A 14,044-nucleotide genomic window follows, 5' to 3' on the forward strand; every position below is an offset into this window, starting at 1 on the left:
GTTCTGATTTCACCTCCCACCAAAAAGACATACTAGTTCTGAAAATAGGAAGCTAAAGTAATCAGGAAGAGGGAAGACTTCCGGGGTGAGGATAAAATTCTTCCTACTCATAAATTAGAATGACTTAGTGCCAAAAAAGTGAAAAGACTTTATGAAATCGCAAAGGTGAGACTAGGATGAAAAGTTCCGTTGACCACTCTGTGCTTGGCACAGCTCTAGGTGCTGGAGATACAACCAGAGAGACCAAAGCCCCTGCTTTCAGAGAGTTTACATCCTAGTGGAGAGTGATGGATAACAAAGCATCAAATTATACTAGGCAGTGACAAGAGCTAGGGAGAGCAAGAGAGTCGGGGGAGGGACTGGAATGTTGGCGGGGTGTGAGATAAATCAGGTGGTCAGAGAAGACCACTGAGAATATGGCCTTTGAATAAAAATCTAAAACAGGTGAGGGAGAGAACCACAAAGAAAGCTGGAGGAAGTGCATCCTAGGTGAAGGGAGTAGCAAGTGCGAAGGCCTCGAGGCAGGATCATGCCTGCAAAGTCAGAGGAGCAGCAAAGAGGCCAAGCTGGAGAAAGCAGGTTAGAGGAATAATCAAGGAGGCAGAAGCCAAAGAAATGAAGGAGACCCACAGGCGGTCAGGACAGGAGATCAGGTGACAGAGGCAGAGGACCAAAGACCTCATAGGTCACTGTGAGAATGCTGCTTAGGGACGGGCACTCTTCCTGCTTTCTCAGTGTATCCTCTAGCAAGGGATGATGATAAAGTGAGATGACTATGAAAGGCAAGAAAGAACAGGGTGCTATGGAATCATAGATTGCTGGATCCTAATCTACTGGATGGGTCTCTTCCATGAGCAAAGGGTGGTTTTTGCTGAAACCAACAGGATAAGTCGGAAGTAGATGGATGGAGGTGGTGATTCTCCGGGTGTGTAGGGGGTGAGCTGCAGCTGTTACTTGGGGGCACAGCAGCAGCTATAGGAATAGAAAACCCCAAGGTGAACAGGTCAGGAACTGAGAAGGAATCTATTATGACGAGGCCAAAATGACAAAGGCAACAGTGGTGCAGGCTGAAGCCCAGGAAGATGGGCAGGGGCAGGGGCACTACATTGTAAGAAAAGCTTGGCTTTGACCTGAGAACACCAGTGTTGTGTGCCCAGTCATGGCTGACTCTGTGACCCTTTGGCCTGTAGCCTGCCAGGCTTCTCTGTCCGTGGGGATTCTCCAGGCACGAATATGGGCGTGGATAGCCCTTTCTTCCTCTAGGGGATCTTCCCAACCCAGGGATCGAACTCAAGTCTCCTGCATTTCTCCATTGAAGACAGATTCATTATCACTGAGCCATCAGGAAAGCTGACAGCACTAGGGAGCTATGCAATATTGCAAACAGGGAGATTACATGATTGAGCCTGTCTTTGGAAAGATGACTCTAAGTGAAGGAGGGAGAGTGGAATGAGAGAAGGGAAATGGCAAACACTCTCCTGCAGGGGCACAGGGAGGAGGGGATGGGACCTTGCTGGTGATAGAAGGGATGGAGAGACAGCACACACTTATGAGACATTTATGGACTGGTATAGATAGGACTGGGTGGTTGACTGGATGAGGCATTGCTGATGGTGAGATTTATAGTGGAGACAAGGATCAAAGATGTCATTCAAGTTTCCAGCTCTGGCAATGTGATAGATGGTGGTACCACTGACTGCAAAGAGAGGACGAAAGAGAAGGAGCAAGGTCACAGACGGATTTTAGTTTTCGGAACAGGCTATTCATGTAACCCAAATAGCACTTGCTGTATTTTTTCCTGTAACTCCTCTTCCTAACTGAAAATTTAAAGATGATCTAATCAGATTATTCCTTGAGTTATTTAGATTAATACTTTAGGAATATCATTTCAAGGTAGCATTTCCTACAGATCTTTCTGTGAATCTGTGTAGCTGTTCGGAACTTGGTTTCAGATGGAATCACAAAATGATGCAGGCTACAACATAGCTGAGCATGAGGCGCCATCTTCAGGACAGCTTATTAAAAGACTATAAAGGAGCCTGAAAGCAGAGCTTCTGTCCTGGACACTTTTTTAGGGAGTATGACTGACTCGATCTTGTTTGGCAATAGAAAGCTTAAGTTTTTTTCTACCAACTCTGATTGTATGCCTAAATTCTTATCTTCCTGAGAATTATAGTTCATCTCAGGATCCAGGAAAGACAGTAGCCATTTCTCCTTTGAAATCATTCCAGTTTGAAAGTATCTGTGAGCTGGAGAATGAGCTTTATTGTGGTAAAGCCTGGAAAGGGAAATTAAGGCAGCAACACTTGTGGTTTTCCACCTCAGTGCCTAGATTTTCTGGGGCTTTTCCAATTTCATGTCAAGCATTTATATTCTCCACTAGTTGCTTTATAAAATATACAGCCAAATGGAATTGAATTCTTATGCATTTGTAACAGTGACAGTTACAGCATAAATATAAAAATTACAAAAAAAAAATTAGTCTTTGTATCCCAATTTTGTTGGATAGGAAATGTAGTATCATAGACTTCTGTTATCTATACTTTAAAAAGAAAAGGTTGTAAATAAATCAATATTTTACCTATGGCTAAGCATAATAATGGGCTTCCCTGGTGGCTCAGATGTTAAAGAATCTGCCCGCAATGCAGGAGAGCCGGGTTCAATCCCCGAGTCGGGAAGATCCCCTGGAGAAGGGAAAGGCCACCCTCTCCAGTATTCTTGCCTGGAGAATCCCCATGGACAGAGCAGCCTGGTGGGCTACAGTCCATGGGGTCACATAGAGTCAGGCATGACTGAAGTGACTAATACATAAGCACAATAAGGACGAATCAAATAGCTTACAAGATAACTTTTATTTTTAAAATACCCTCAGCCTTTAATCATTCAATTTGGAGAAGCCCCACCCTCTCTTTTGGCAGGGTTTGGTCATGAAAACACACATATACGTGTTTATCAGAATGTATCTGCCACCTTCACACACAGGATGTGCTGTTTAACCGACACTGAGCATTTAGCACAGTCTCACAAATAACGGAGATAAACAGCTTGGCTTCTATGTGGAGGCAAATGGTTTCTACCATCTTGTGGCACCCTGCTTGCAAATGGGCTTTTTTCCTAGACTGCTCTCATTAAAAATGCATGTCTTTCCGTTACAGAATTGTGAGTCCCAAAGTTCCTGTTAGTCTTGAGATAACATATTAATCTAAATTCAATTTCTCAATATATGAGGGCCCAGGCCACCTCATTAGTGACAGGTTTGGATTTCTTGAGGTTGAAACTAGGCTTATGGGGGGGAGGGGAAGGGTGGGCCATATAGAACATATATCCAATAACAGTATCTAATAGTAATTATATGTCTACAGTATGCTGAGAGTATGGATGTGAGAGCTGGACTATAAAGAAAGCTGAGCACTGAAGAACTGACGCTTTTGAACTGTGGTGTTGGAGAAGACTCTTGAGAGTCCCTTGGACTGCAAGGATATCCAACCAGTCCATCCTAAAGGAAATCGGTCCTGAATATTCATTGAAAGGACTGATGCTGAAGTTGAAACTCCAATTTTTTGGCCACCTCATGTGAAGACCTGACTCATTGGAAAAGACCTGGATGCTTGGAAAGATTGAAGGTGGGAGGAGAAGGGGACGACAGAGGATGAGATGGCTGGATGGCATCACTGACTCAATGGAGATGAGTTTGAGTGAACTCTGGGAGTTGGTGATGGACAGGGAGGCCTGGCATGCTGCAGTCCATGGGGTCGCAAAGAGTTGGACACGACTGAGTGACTGGACTGACTGACCGACTGCTTTTATGTGGACTGTCTCATTTCATCCTCATAACCTATGGGGACTTTGGGGTACTCTTTAAATGAATGGGTACTTTCATTATCATCTATATTCTATGGATCAGGATACTGAAATGTAGAGAATTTAAAATATTAATAATAGTCTGAGCAAAAAATTCAGAGAGCAGAAGGGTGGGGATGGAGGGCAAGAGCAAAACTTGGAGTGATGCTTGGAGGTGCAGAGGTTCCTCTTCCTTTCTTGATGGTTCCAGAATCCTGGCACTGCCTGGGCAGGGAAGCCCAGAGCAAAATACAGTCAGGTGGGGCCTTGAGGCTTCTGAGGGTGAGTCTGACACGGATTGGGACTTGCAGAAATGAGAGGGAAGAGCAAGAAATTACTGCTGTCTTCTGTGCATTTTGTCCTAGGCTCAAGCCTTTGAGACAAGAGTCACTCTCTCTGATAATAGAAACCACTGTGAGAAGTTAGTAATATACACTTAGCCCACTGAACAGGAGCAGAAATAAATGCTTCACTCTGTTCGGTCAGGCAGCGCTTGGAGCACAGCTCACGCATGCGCATAGCTGAGGTCTGCTGAGAGCCCAGCAGGCAAGTCAGCGGTCAACAGTGACCAGCACAGCGGCACCAGCTAGCTACAGGGAGGACGAGCATGGGGCCTAGGGTCTAAAGCCCTGGTTCTAGGCTGAACACGACTACTCACTGTTTGACTTTGGGCAATTCATTTAGATCATTTGATCTTTAATTTGCTTAGCTGAGAAATAGCAGCAATAGCTAGCTACGGAATAGGATTGTTGGGATATCAAAGAAACAATATGTGTGAAACACTGTATGCCATACTACTAGTGAGTGCTTGTATGTGCTAGCCAGTGGGAATAGAAAATTCCCAAGATACAATCCTTGCTCTCAAGGAATTCACAATTTAATGACATGTAAATATTGGTTATCTTTAGTATTGTGAGCCTCCTTTCTGATTATCCCTTTTACCTCACCAAGTGGATATTGTCTTAGTTTGGACAATGATTTGAGAGCAAGAGGCTTACTTGGAAGTGCGATCAAACAGAGGACAGCTATGGAAAGTGATACAGGAGAGGAAAGGTGGTCAGCACAGGGGACCAGCCAGCACCATGAGGCACTCTAGAAGATGCTTCCAAACCCGCAACTCACCTAAGGAATGGGACCGCCGGAGTAATTTTACACTAACTTTTAACCTTGTTAGTAGAAGATTCCTTTTACTAGGTATTAATTTCTTGGCACCTGCCAGGGGTCCAGGCAGAATATCTCACAACACCTTCAGAAAAAATGGCTTGGACACAGAAATGGAGATACTGGCTGTTGGAAGATGGCTGGAGCATCCTGAAGTCTTAGAGCCAAAGATGTGGGCAGGGTACTGACAGCATCTGCAAAACTTGGCCCGTGGTGTCTGAGCGTGCCTGAGGGGGCTCCCTCTCCCCCAGCACCCAAGGCAAAACCAGGAGAGAGGACTCTTCCAACACTTAGCACTACGGAGGAAAGGGAGGAGAAGGCTAAAGGTTTGCTAACACTTTCTAAAGGGTCACTAACTTTTGAACTATTGTGCTTTTTCAGAAATTTGGCAGAGCTGTGTAGGTCAACAGAATAACTGCTCTGCTGTTGAACTTTCTGTGATGGTGGGAATATTCTACAGCTGTGCTTTTCAGTGCACTAACCAACAGTCCCATGTGGGCTGTTGAGCACTTGCATGTGACGGAACTACATATCTACTTTCATTTAAATCACTTTGAATAGTCTCATGTGGTTAGCGGCTACCATATTAGACAACATAACTTTACAGCAGTTAAATTATGTTATGTTATTCATAAGAAATTTGTCAAAAAATCATCATTTTCTTCATTAAGGACAAGGGTATCAATGATGTCAAATGATTGAATATTAAAATCAACATTAAACTGGAATTGAGTACAATTGAATATTATCACCAACTTAATAGAAACTTCTGAGGAATGGGAATAAGCATGAAGTCTTATCAGTGTTTGTTAGAAAAATGTATTATACGAAGTTTAGTGGTCAAGTTTCTAATGTTTGACACTGCAGTACAGAAATAATAGCATACACAGAAGCTTTAGTACACATGATGATTTTAAATGATGACTGGACTAAAGTTGGTAGAAAAGCAAGATATTTGGGGGTATATGATTTTTCTTTATGATTTTTCATATATATAGTTTTCATTAATTATACCTATCATTGTTTATATTTCTATAAGCATTTATGGGCTCACTGTCAATATAATGGACTTTACAGAATTAACTGATATATCCTCTAAGTCAGATTAATCACTATCTCTTTTGCCTGTGTTTTAACTATTTAAAATTTTTTTATAATTGGTTTTGTACATAATCAATAGCTTCCAGAATCATCGTTCTTGTTGTTCCTGACAGTGTTTCTGCTTTAATGAGTATTCTGCAGCGTGACTCAGCTCCTATGTACCTGGGGTTGAGGAATGACGTCAGCTTGGAGGTCGTACTGGTTCACTTGTGACCTTTCCCAGCATGTTCATGCTTTATACCGCTGTGTAACAGCAGCTGAATGCAAAGTACCCTGGGACAGCTGGACGTCTTGGGCTAGGCCACCCTGTGCCACTCACCCCGCCCTCCGTCCTCCCGGCGCCATCTGGCCTCCTGCTCTCCCGGAGGTGCTCATGGCGTGTTCCTTCCTGACCTTTGTGCTCCTGGCCCTCGTCTCCATTACTCAGCAGCCCCTGCTCTTCTATAAGCTCCTTTAGATGCTGTTGTCATTTTATGTGTTTTTCTAATGCAAGGACCTATCTATTTTAGTGACCCCATGGACTGTAGCCTACGAGGCTCCTCTGTCCATGGGATTTCCCAGGCAAGAGTACTGGAGTGGGGTGCCATTGCCTTCTCCTATTTATAAGATCGTACTTCCTTATTAGCTATATAATAGATTTGTAAAGCTGTGCTGTATTTTTATTAGAAATACCATTCTGTTAGTGAACCATTATAAAGTTTTGTATATTTTGAGTAGAAATTGCTTGTTTTGAGTGGCGTGATGCTGATAATAATTTCCCTATAAACCCTATTATGTTTTGTTTTTGAAAACGAAGATAATAAAAGTCATGACACTGTAGGCCCTCAAACTATTCAAGCAGCAATTTTACCAATGAATCATCACAACTGAGCCTAGGCATTTAACTTTACCCAGCAAAATTAGTCAGTTTAAAAGAGAAAGGCTATAATCAAAGAGTCTAATTTTATAAACCATGCATTTCAAACTGAAATTTTAAAATCTTAAGTTAAAAAAATTTTTTAAAGTTTTTTGTTTACAACCAATGGCCTGAAACCACAAAAATGTATACTATTATGTACATAAAAATCTTGGTATTAATTGGAACTGGCCTGGCCCTAATGAAGAGGAAGCTTCATAAGCCAAGTAGCATAAATATATATTTGTGTGTGTGTGTATATATATATGTATATATACATATATATATACCCTATTATGTTCAGTGTGTGATTTTGCAGATTTGAATAAGCTTTTCTTTTTTCACAGATATACATGTTGCATTAAGGAAAAAGTACCTGTACATTGATTCTACAATTGAATGAGAGAATAGCTGCAACAATAAACCCATGAAGAGATCTGGACCCCAAATTGCTTCCAGAATGATAAGCTGGTTTGGAAGTGAATATCTGCATATGAGCAGTATTCCAAGAAATATGCATTGTTGATTTATTTATATCATGGATTTTGGTAAACCAATTATAAATGATGGTAACTTTGTGACAATCACTGGTCACACACAAGTCCTGGGATGGCAGAAATGATAGTAAAGGTGATTATTTGATCTCCCAAAGACCTAGAAAAGCATAAATCAAAAACAAAGTAAAGCATAGATTTTGGCTGAATAGCCAGACTAAAAATGAAGTTCCATATCTATATTAGAAAGAAGACATGTACATTAATCTACATAACCATATACTTAATTTCTTTGAGAGTCTAGTGTGTGTGCTCTTTAGGGCCTAAAAAGCTTGAAAACCATGGCACACTACTTTCTAGCCTCATCTCTTTTTTGACCCAATATAATGCCCCTTAGAATTTTTCCAGGAAAAGGATTCATAAGTGTCATGTCTGTATTCTGGAGCTACAGTGCTTCTTCCCTGGATAAAAGAAGGCAGCTTGCAAGTGAAACTCATGGAGAAGTTGTTCCCTGTTGTGTGTTTGTAGAAACAGTATAAAGATCAATTCATATACACCCACCCCAGCTTAGTGCCCTTGAAGTATTTGCTTCTCAAAGAAAGCTATAATAAATTACATCTCTTAAAATATGTGCATTCTATTATATATCTATATCTATATCTATATATATCTAGCATGTCTTCTTTATCCATTCACCTGTTGACAGACATTTAGGTTGCTTCCATTTACTTCCATATATATATATATATAAAATGGAATATTAGCCATAAAAAAGAATTTTTAGCAACAGGGATAGACCTAGAGGTTATTGCATGAAGTGAAGTCAGACAAAGACAAATGTCATATGATATCACTTACATGTAGAATTGAAAAAAAAATACAAATAAACTTTGCTGCAAAATGGAAACAGATTCACAAGCATAGAAAAGAAACTTATAGTTACCAAAGGGGAAAGCAGTGGGGTGGCAGGGAGAGGGATAAATTAGAATTTGGGATTAGCAGATATATATTACTATATATAAAATAGATAACAGTCCTACTGTGTAGCACAGGAAGCTATATTCAATATCTTGTAAAAACCTATAATGGAAAATAATTTGAAAAAGAATAGATATATGTATTTGTATAACTGAATCACTTTGCTGTACACCTGAAATGTTATAAATCTACTACTTCAATTTAAAAAAAAAACTCAGATTCAGTATCTTTGAGGAATTAGTTAAAAATAAAATATACAATAAAAACAAATACTCCCTCAAAAATATATATGCATTGTGTGTGCATGCTAAGACACTTCAGTTGTGTCCAACTCTTTGTGACCCCATGGACTGTAGCCTGCCAGACTCCTCTGTCTATAGAATTTTCCAGGCAGGAATACTGGAATGGGTAGCCATTCCCTTCTCCAGGGGATCTTCCCGACCCAGGGATTGAACTTGCGTCTCTTAGGTCTCCTGCACTGTCGGGCCCTACTGTCTGAGCCACTAGGGAAGCCCATATAAGCATTGAGTTGAGCTACACCCTTTCCGACGCTTCCATCAAGTTTGGGGTTTCTCACTGCCAGCAAAACTCAGGAGTGCTGTCCAGTGACAAAGAGGAGAGTCCATGACACTCACAGCTTAATACAAAACGTTTTCCAGGTTGGCATCCACTGTTCAGGTGTTGACTGTTCAGGTGCCTCCTGCAGACCAGGTGTCTGGAGACTGGGCTCCATGTTACTGTATTGTTGGGAAAGCAGGCTCTGGTGCCAGATTCTCTGGGTTCAAAGTTGAGTGATATTACTTCCTTACTGTGTGACCTTGGTAGGCTACCCGATATCTTTGCTTCAATTTTCTCATTTTTAAAAGTAGGGATAAAATAATTCCAATCACACAGGGTTACTGGAAGGATTAAATGTAATATATGTAAAGTAATCAGCATACTGCTTGGCACAGTATAAGTGCCTAGTGCATGTTAGCCTTCATGCTGATGTTTTTGAGTGGGTTTCATTTCTAAATTATAAGTAAGTATATCACCATGAAATAGTTAACAGTGCCAGGAGGCTTCTAGCTGAAAAAGCATGGAATGCTTTCAGCCCTGGAGAATGGAGTTAATGGGTCACACAGAAAAGAGCTAACTGATGATCAGAATGGGTTGGCTGCTTCTCCTTCTCTGAAGCAGAGTGTTGGTCCCTACAGACAAGAGGATGTTACACCCTATTGAATAAGAATTTTTATAAAAGTCTATGTGGGAAATAATGCAACTAATTGCTATAGGCTAATGGCTAATATGGGGCTTTCGTCATAGCTCAGTTGGTAAAGAATCTGCCTGCAATGCCAGAGACCCGGGTTTGACTCCTGGGTTGGGAAGATCCCCTGGAGAAGGAAATAGCAACCCACTCCAGTATTCCCGCCTGGAGAATCCCATGGACAGAGGAGCCTAGCGGGCTACAGTCCATGGGGTCTCAAAGAGTCAGACACAACTTAGCAACTAAACCACCACCACCAATGGCTAATATGCAACCTGGGACTTTTGGTCTAGCTCATGAACAAGTGCTTTTATATTCTTTTCTCCATAACTTACTTCTGTACACTTTCATGTACACTGTAAAACGACTTGGTGTCTCTGACCACATGTTGAAGAGCCATGGGGTCACAATCAGAAGAGTACAGGTTCTAGCTTCATATTTTCTGTCTCTTCCATAAACCAGCTGTATGACTCTGGCAAGTTGCCAAGTGCCGCAGGTGTTGGTGTTTTCATCTGTACAATGGAGATCATAACCATACCCACTGGGTAGTTTTATTATAAGGATGTTACAATTTAACGACATAAAATACTTACATAGTGTTTTGTATGTACAATGGGGCTTCCCAGGTAAAGAATCTGCCTGCTAATGCAGGAGACTCGAGGGATGTGAGTTCGATCCCTGGGGTGGGAAGATTCCCAGGAGAAGGAAATGACAACCCGGTTCCAGTATTTCTTTCTTGGGAAATCCCATAGACAGAGGAGCCTGGCAGGCTACAGTCCACAGGATCACAAAGCATCAGATTCAGCTGAACACATACACACACACAAATCATAGTTGTTACTTAAATTTTTAATTTATTTTTAACCATTTAATAATAATCCACCATTGGGACTTCCCAGGTGGTCCAGTGGCTAAAACTCTATACTCCTGATGCAGGGGGCCTGGGTTTGATCCCTGATCAGGGGACTAGATCCCACAAGCTGCAATTAAAGATCTCACATGCTGCAGTTAAGACCTGGTACAAATAAATAAATTAAATAAATATTTTTTTAAATGAATAATCCACCATTTTCCAGGAAAGTAAGCATCACCTACATCCAGAGACCCTGTTATAAGTGAAAATGAATGGAGACTGGAATAAAAATGGAGAGGAAAGGCAATGTCTCTGTCTCCATTCAGTGTGGGAAAGCTCACAGGAAAGAATCTTCGCAGCTCTTAAGGAGACAAGGTACAGAACTTCATGGTCTTAGGGGAGACGAAGTAGAGAGAGAAGAATGCATGACTGAGGAGGGAGATAATGAATAAAATGTGATTAGGTTTACTTTTGTGAAAAAGAAGGCTGGATAGTGGAGAGAATGGAAAATAGATGATGCAGGGCTATAACAAGAATACCATTAAAGCTATTAGCTAAGACAACAGTACCAGCTATCATACAAAAATGCTGTACTATCAGTGGCTTAACATAAAAAAGGTATTTCTAGTTCATGTTACTGATGCTATTAAAGTGTTGCTTTCAACGTTCCAGCAAATTTGGAAAACTCAGCAGTGGCCACAGGACTGGAAAAGTTCAGTTTGCATTCCAATCCCAATGAAGGGCAATGCCAAAGAATGCTCAAACTACCACACAATTAAGCTCATTTCACATGCTAACAAGGTAATGCTCAAAATCCTTCAAGCTCAGCTTCAACAGTATGTGAACCAAGAGCTTCCAGATGTTCAAGCTGGATTTAGATAAGGCAGAGGAACCAGAGATCAAATTGCTAACATTCATTGGATCATAGAAAAAGCAAGGAAATTCCAGAAAAATACCTGTGCTTCATTGACTACACTAAAGCCTGACTGTGTGGATCACAACAAACTGGAAAATTCTTAGAGATGGGAATACCAGATCAGCTTACCTGCCTCCTGAGAAACCTGTATGCAGTTTAGGAAGCAATAGTTAGAACTGCACATGGAACAAGGGACTGGTTCAAAATTGGGAAAGGAGTACGTCAAGGCTGTATATTGTCATGATATACAGAGTACATCATGTGAAATGTTGGGCTGAATGAAGCACAAGCTGGAATCAAGATTTCAGGAAGAAATATCAATAACCTCAGATATGCAGATGACACCACCCTTATGGCAGGAAGTGGAAAGGAACTAAAGAACCTCTTGATGAAGGTGAAAGAGGAGGATGAAAAAGCTGGCTTAACACTCAATATTCAAAAAACTATGGCAAACAGATGGGGGAGAAAATGGAAACTGACAGACTTGATTTTCTTGGGCTCCAAAATCACTGCAGACAGTAACTGCAGCCATGAAATTCAGACCTTTGCTCCTTGGAATAAAAGCTATGACAACCCTAGACAGCATATTAAAAAGCAGAGACATCACTTTGCTAACAAAGGGTCAGTCTAGTCAAAGCTATGGTCTTTCCAGTAGTCAAGTATGGATATGAGAGTTGGACCATAAAGAAGGCTGAACGCCGAAGAATTGATGACTTTGAATTGTGCCGGAGAAGACTCTTGAGAATCCCTTAGACTGCAAGGAGATCAAACCAGTCAGCCCTAAAGGAAATCAACCCTGAATATTCACTGAAAGGACTGATGCTGAATCTGAAGCTCCAGTACTTTGGACACTGGATGTGAAGAGCCAACTCACTAGAAAAGTCTCTGATGCTGGGAAAGATTGAGGGCAGGAGGAGAAGGGGGAGAAAGAGGATGAGATGGTTGGATGCCATCACTGACTCAATGGATATGAGCTTGAACAAACTCTGGGAGACAGTGAAGGACAGGGAAGCCTGAGTTGCAAAGAGTTGGACACCACTGAACAACTGGACAACAACAACTTCATGTTACAATCCAGTGAAGTAGTTCCTGGTTGGGCAGCACTCCTGTAGTGCTGTTTTGGGATCCAACCCCCTTCCATCTGTGAATCCACTATCTTTAACACATGGATCCCAAGGGTCACACTGTGGGAACCTAGTCCAACCAACTGGAAGGGGAAATCATGTGGAATATTGGAGGTGGGAGCTTTTTATGGGCCAGGCTTAGAAGCAATGCTTATTTGGCCAACATTTCACTAGCCAGAATTCAGTCTCAGGGCTAAGTGAAAATCTTAGTCCCTCAGTCGTATCCAGCTCTTTGTCACCCTTTGGACTGTAGCCTGCCAGGTTCCTCTGTCCATGGAATTTTTCAGGCAAGAATACTAGAGTGGGCTGCCATGCCCTTCTCCAGGGGATCTTCCTGACCTTGGGGTTGAACCCTAGTCTCCTGCATTGCAGGCAGATTCTTTACCATCTGAGCCACCAGGGAAAGCCCCTAACTGTATGTTCAAGAGAAGGGATACACATAGACTTTGAAATGCATCACAGCCTGTGCCTCAAACACGTTTATACAAAATGACCACATCACTATTATTAATACAAATTAATACAAGTTCATAACCTAACTGGGAAAAACAAAAAACTGAATTGTCCCTGGAGATTCAGGGACAAATGAAATCAATCTATCTCATGACTCAGATCTGTGGATAAATTTTTATGCAGATCAAAACCATCTTCTCCAGAAATCCTTTGCATTATTACATTATAAGAACAGTAGCCAGTACTGAGTCCTTAATTTGTGTGGTACTATACTAACAGCTGTATGTATGTTATCCAACATATTTCCCTTCACCAAACTACTGTGAAGTAGGAATGATCATTTCCATATCATATATTAAGAAACTGAATCTCGAGAAAGGTCCTGACTTGCCTAAGATCACAAAGATGGTAAGTGCTGGGGTAGAGGTTCAAACTTAGGTTTTAGTACTAAGCTGTAAGACTCACTGCCTCCTATGACTTTTCATTTCTCCTTAATTCAGAATTCCTTGCATGTACTAATTCTGTGCTCTCATATGGCTTTCTGCAATTTTGGTGTGTATTTTGATTTGTAAGTTTTTATCAGTTAACTATTTCTGGTTAAGAAATCTCTCCCCCCTCTCAGGTAGGGGTTTACATTGGTCAATTGACTAAGTGTAGAGAAATCATTGGAGAAGGCAATGGCAACCCACTCCAGTACTCTTGCCTGGAGGATCCCAGGGATGGGGGAGCCTGGTGGGCTTCCGTCTATGGAGTCGCACAGAGTCAGACACGACTGAAGCGACTTAGCAGCAGCAGCAGCAGCAGCAGCAGCAGCAGCAGCAGAGAAATCATAACCTATAAAATTTACATGGGAGAAAAAGCAAGGTGGAAAACTTACCACTGATCACAAGCCCTCAGGTCATCTTAAGCTACTCACAGTGAAATTTGGTAATTCTTTCTAACCATTTTCTTACCAGAGGGACTTTGGCAATTTACTGGCATCT

This window comes from Capra hircus, chromosome 2 (genome assembly GCF_001704415.2).
Source record: "Capra hircus breed San Clemente chromosome 2, ASM170441v1, whole genome shotgun sequence".
NCBI lineage: Eukaryota > Metazoa > Chordata > Mammalia > Artiodactyla > Bovidae > Capra > Capra hircus.